The sequence below is a fragment of the Lynx canadensis genome, chromosome B1 (assembly GCF_007474595.2).
Source record: "Lynx canadensis isolate LIC74 chromosome B1, mLynCan4.pri.v2, whole genome shotgun sequence".
Taxonomy (NCBI): Eukaryota; Metazoa; Chordata; class Mammalia; order Carnivora; family Felidae; genus Lynx; species Lynx canadensis.
This window is the reverse complement of record NC_044306.2, coordinates 28,921,942-28,928,339: the sequence shown is the minus strand read 5'-3', so window position 1 is coordinate 28,928,339 and position 6,398 is coordinate 28,921,942. Positions and strand designations below refer to the sequence as shown.

The window sequence follows — 6,398 nt, the reverse complement described above, 5'->3', positions numbered from 1 at the left end:
GTATTTATTTGTTTAAATATAGTGAACAAATATTTAGTCCTGGGAAATAATGAGCTGGATCTTCATTAATTTGAAAAAATGAAGGCAAAACAAAAGGCCTCTGAAGTACAAGCTGTTCTAAATACAATGCATTGAGAAGATGCCATTTCTGCTTTTGATCCATATTCATTCCAGTGTCCCCCACAGGAATGCTCTCTGAATCTTCAGGAAATGATCCTGAGATTGATTTTGCAAACGGAAACACTCAACTGGCTGACTGTAGTCAATGGAGGCAGTGTTGTGTTGCCAGGTTTCCAACTGAGGACAAATGTGTTTGTCATTGGCTTGTAGGTGTCCCTGACAGGTATCCTTTTGTGTGCAATAATATGCATGGTGGTTTTAATGTTTTGAGTAAAGGAAGAAAATGCGTTTTTTGGTTTGCTTGTTTGTGGTATGAGGAGGTCAGAAAAATGGTGAAGACAGAGAAGAGTTAAAGAAATTTCCCAGTCTCCTCTTCACATGCCCTGGTGAAGGGAAGGGTGACAGTGACATGCTGAAGGGGCTGAATTCAGGAACTACGAGGCTAGAGGGCATAAAGGGCAACCTTTCACAGAGAGAGCACCTGAAGGACTGTGCTTCGGGAACATCAGTGCACCGTACCCACAGCAGAAACAGCAAAATTCACAGGGAGGGCAGGACCAGCACAACCAAGTGAGAGCTAAGTGAGAAGGCAGAAGTAGCACAGGCACATCTCGGAAATCTGACAGGCGTGGTTCCAAGACCACCACCATAAAGCGAATATGGCAATAAAGTGAGTTAAATGACTTTTTTGGCTTCCCAGTGCATATAAAAGTTACATAAACATAACTGTAGTCTATTAAGTGTGCAACAGCATTATGTCTCAAAAAATGTACATACCTTAATTAAAATATACTCGATTGCTAAAAATATGCTAACCATCATCGGCCTTCAGTGAGACATAATGTTTTTTGCTGGTGGAGGGTCCTGCCTCATAGCTGATGGCTGTTGAAGGATCATGGTGGCTGAAGGCTGGGGTAGTTGTGGTCATCTCCTAAAATGAGACAATGAATTTTTGCCACATCCATTGACCCTTTCCATCACGAATGATTTCTCTGCAGCATGCAATGCTATTGATATCATTTTACCCACAGAACTTCTTTCAAAAATGGAGCCAATCTTCTCAAACCCAGCTGCTGCTTCATCAACTAAATTTACATCATATTCTAAATCCTTTGTTGTCATTTCAATGGTCTTCACAGCAACTTCACCAGAAGTAGATTCCATCTCAAGAACAACCTTCTTTGTTCATCCGCAAGAAGCAACTGCTCATCCAATCAAGTTTGATCATGAGATTCCAACAGTTCAATCCCATCTTCAGGCTCTCCTTCTAATCCTAGTTCTCTTGCTGTTTCCACCACATCTGCAGTGACTTCCTCCACTGAAGTCTGGAAGCCCTCAGACTCCTCCATGGGGGTTGAAATCAACTTCTTCCAAACTCCTGTGTTGATATTTTGACCTCCTCCCATGAAAAAAATGTTCTTCTCATGCCACAAATGTTCTTAGTGGCATCTAGAATGGTGAATCCTTTCCAGAAAGTTTTCAATTTACACTTTCCAGATCAACCAGAGGAATCAATATCTATGGGAGCTGTAGCCTTATGAAATACATTTCTTAATAAGACTTGAAAGTCAAAATTACTCCTTCATCTATGGGTTGAAGAACAGATATTCTTTTGACAGGCATGAAGACAATATTAATCTCATTGCACATCTCTGTTAGAGCTCTTGACCAGGTAGATTATCAATGAGCAGTCATATTTTGAAAGAAATCTTTTTTTCTGAGCAAGTTTCAACAGTGGGCTTATAATATTCAGTAAACCATGTTGTAAACAGATGTACTGTCATCCAGGCTTTGTTGTTCCATTGACAGAGTACAGGAAGAGTGGATTTAGAACAATTCTTAAAGACTTCTAGATTTTCAGAATGGTCAATGAGCACTGGCTTCAACTTAAAGTTACCAGTTGTGTTAGCTCCTAACAAGAAAGTTGACCTGACCATTGAAGCTTTGAAGGGAGGCACTAGCTTCTCTAGCTATGTAAGTCTTAGATGGTATTTTCTTCAAATAGAAGGCTGTTTCATCTACATTGAATATCTATTGTTGAGTTTAGCCACCTTCATGAATTATCTCAGCTGGATCTTCTGGATAACTTGCTGCAGCTTCTACATCAGCACTCACTGCTTCACTTTGTACTTTTATGTTATGGAGATGGCTCCTTTCCTTAAACCTCATGAACCAACCTCTGCTACCTTCCAACTTTTCTTCTGCAGCTTCCTCACCTTTCTCAGCCTTTGTAGAATTGAAGAGAGTTATGGCTGTGCTCTGGATTAGGCTCTGGCCCAAGGGAATGTTGTAGCTGGTTTGATATTGTATCCAGACCACTAAAACTCTCTCCACATCAGCAAGAAGGCAGTTTTGGTTTCTTATCTTTCATGTGTTCAGTGGAGTGGCACTTTTAATTTCCTTCAAGAACTCTTCCTTTGCATTCACAACTTGTCTAGCTGTTTGGTGCAAGAGGCCTAGCTCTGGGCCTATTTCAGCTTTTGCCAAGCGTTTCTCACTAAACTTAATAATTTGTAGCTTCTGATTTAAAGTGAGAGACATGTGTCTCTTCCTTTCACTTAAACACTTAGAGGCCAGGACAGGGTTATTAACTGACCTCATTTCAATATCGTTAAGTTTCAGAGAACAGGGAGCCTGAGGACAGACAGCGAGATGGAGAATGACCAGTCAGTGGAGCAGTCAGAACACTCCGAACAGATTAAGTTTGTCTTATACAGGCACAGTTCATGTAGCCCCAAAACAATCATAAAAGTGATAATCAAAGATTACTGATCACAGAATCATCATGTAAAGTTATGATGATAAAAATATTTGAAATGTTTTGAGAATTACCACGCTGTGGCACAGAGACACAAAGTGAGCAAACGCTGTTGGAAAATGGCGCCAATAGATCCGCTCAGCATGGGGCTGCCACAAACCTTCTGCTTATAAAAAAAAAAAAAAAAAAACCACAATGTCTGCAAAATGCAATAAAGTGAAGCAAAATAAAATGAAGTATGCCTGTAAAGTGAGCAGTATCATTGCTGGGCACAATCGAGAGACCATTCTGAAAAGTTCCAGATGAGCTGAGGGAACTTTTCAGAGGAAGTTGACTTCCTCTATAAGCAGGGAATGGGTTGAGAGGAGGTGGTGGAGGAATCAGTCCATGAATACGTTCATGCTTTTTTCGTGCAGCAGTGGCTGGCCTTTGAATATTATATAAATATGAGATATGTTCGTGAATTTAATGTTAAATGTCAACATCCTCTCCAAAGGGAGTCAGCCAAAAAGGATTGATCCCAGACAAGCTTGTTTGAAGACTACTTGAAGCATGAACCTCTCAGCATGAACATCAATGATAAACATCTGATGGACTTAATTTTCCTCAACATGATTGTTTTTGCAGGACATTATGCTTCTTCTACATGCTAAAGAACTAGTTATTTCATCATCACTTTGGGAAAAAGTTTCCATAAGGATGTGAAACAAGCTCTCTTTCAAAGCTAGGAAGTAAGCAATTATTTACAAATTGTTCCAAATCCTGTTGTACCCAGTAATGATGCAGATAAAGTGAGTACAGGGCTGTAACTAGCAGTTGACTCAAGGCCTATTTTTCATGTTGCTATTCTAGAATATTAATTTACCTACTATAATTTACTAACATCTTTATTTTTTTAATGTTTATTTCTGAGAGACAGAGAGACAGAGACAGAGCACAAGCATGGGAGGGGAGGAGAGAAAGGGAGACACAGGATCCAAAGCAGGCTCCAGGCTCTGAGCTGTAGGCACAGAGCCCAATGAGGGGCTCGAACCAATGAACAGTGAGATCATGACCTGAGCTGAAGTCAGACACTTAACTGACTGAGCCACCAAGGTGCCCCTAATTTACTAACATCTTAATGAGAAACTGAATGCTATTCAACTGGACTCAGACCATGGGAAGAATATGTGCTCTCGGCACTTCTATTTCACATAATATTGCAGCTCCTAGGCATTGAAATATGGCAACAAAAGGGAATAAAGGCACACAAACTAGAAATGAAGAATTGAAACTATCTCTATTCATAGACAATATGATCATGAACATAGACAAGTCTAAGGAATTTACTGAAAAATCCACTATGCTCATAAGTGAGTTTAGCAAAGTGTAAGAATATAAGACCAATACACAAAAATCAACAATTGTATTTCTATACACTAGCAATAAATATTCTTTTAAAGTTTTTATTTTAATCATCCAGTGCTCATCACTGACAGGTGCATTCCTTCATGCCCATCACCATCCCCCATCCCACTCACCTCCCCTCTGGTAACCATCAGTAAAAGTCTGTGTTCTGGTTTGTCTCTTCTTTTTCCCCTTTGCTCATTTGTTTTGTTTCTTAAATTCCACATATGAATGAAATCATGTGATATTTGTCTTTCTCTGACTGACTTATTTCATTTAGCATTATACTCTCTAACTCCATTCATATCATTGTAAATGGTAAGATTTTATTTTTTTATAGCTGAATGATATTCCAGTGTGTGTGTGTGTGTGTGTGCGCGCGCGCGCGCGTATGTGTGTGTGTATCACATATTCTATATCCATTTATCAATTGATGGATACTTGGGCTGCTTCCGTATCTTAATTGTTGTAAATAATACTGCCGTAAACATAGGGATGCATATATCCCTTTGAGTTGGTGGGTTTTTTTTATTCTTTGGGTAAATATCCAGTAATGCAATTGCTGGATCATAGGGTAGTTCTATGTTTAACTTTCTGAGGAATCTCCTTACTGTTTTTCACAGTGGCTGTGCCAGCTTGCATTCACACCAACAGTACAAGAGGTTTCTCCTTTCTCCACATCCTCATCAACATCTGTGGTTTCTTGTGTTTTTGATTTTAGCCTTTCTGATTTGTGAGGTAGTATCTCATTGTAGTTTTGATTTGCAGTTCCCTGCTGATAAGCAATGATGAGTATGTTTTCATGTGTCTGTTGGTCATCTGTATGTCTTCTTTGGAGAAATGTCTGTTCATGTCTTCTGCCCATTTTTAATTGGATTATTTGGTTTTGGGGTGTTGAACTTTATAAATTTTTATATATTTTGGATACTAAGCCTTTATTGGATAATGTCATTTGCAAATATCTTCTCCCATTCTGTATGTTGCCTTTTAGTTTTGTTGATGGTTTCCTTTGCTGTGCAGAAGAGTTTTTTGTTTTATGAAGTCCCCAATAGTTTATTTTTGCTTTTGTTTCTCTTGCCTTAGAAGACATATCTAGAAAAAATCTGCTACAGCTGATGCCAAAGAAGTTACTGTCTGTGTTCTCCTCTAGGATTTTTATGGCCTCAGGTCTCATATTTTGGTCCTTAATCCATTTTAAGTTTGTATACCAAGTAAGAAAGTGGTCTAGTTTCATTCTTTTGCAGGTTGCTTTCCAGTTTTCTCAACATCATTTGTTGAAGAGACTTTTTTCCCATTGGATATTCTTTAGTGATAAATATTTTTAAAATTTTTTTTTCAACGTTTATTTATTTTTGGGACAGAGAGAGACAGAGCATGAATGGGGGAGGGGCAGAGAGAGATGGAGACACAGAATCGGAAACAGGCTCCAGGCTCTGAGCCATCAGCCCAGAGCCCGACGCGGGGCTCGAACTCACGCACCGCGAGATCGTGACCTGGCTGAAGTCGGACGCTTAACCGACTGCGCCACCCAGGCGCCCCTGATAAATATTTTTAAATGAAAAGTTAAATACACCATTTATAATAGCATCAAAATTCATCACATATTTAAGGACAAGTGTGTGCAAATGTATTTAAGGCTTGTATGCTGAAAACTACAAAATACTGCTAACTGAGGGGTGCCTGGCTGGCTCAGTTGGTTGAGCATCCAACTTTGGCTCAGGTCATGATCTCACAGTTCGTGGGTTCCAGCCCTGAGTCGGGCTCTGTACTGACAGCTCAGAACTAGGAGCCTGCTTCAGAGGCTGTGTCTCCTGCCTGTGCCTCCCTTTCCCTCTGTCTTCCCCTGCTGACTCTCTGTCTCTCTCAAAAATAAACATTAAAAAATGAAAATGAAAAATAAAGGAACTTTTAGAAGAAAACAGGTACATATCTTCATGCCCTTGGATTTGGCAATGATTTCTTATATATCCACCAAAAAAATCGCTAACTGAAATTAAAGAAGACTTAAATAAAAAAAGCATAACAGGGGCGCCTGGGTGGCGCAGTCGGTTAAACGTCCGACTTCAGCCAGGTCACGATCTCGCGGTCCGTGAGTTCGAGCCCCGCGTCGGGCTCTGGGCTGATGGCTCAGAGG

At 39.9% G+C, this 6,398-nt stretch overlaps 1 pseudogene; it reads right to left on the bottom strand.

The window, feature by feature from the left end:
• Positions 1–948: 948 nt before the first annotated feature.
• LOC115512931 lies at positions 949–2,721 on the bottom strand (annotated as a pseudogene).
• Between the last annotated feature and the right edge of the window lie 3,677 nt (positions 2,722–6,398).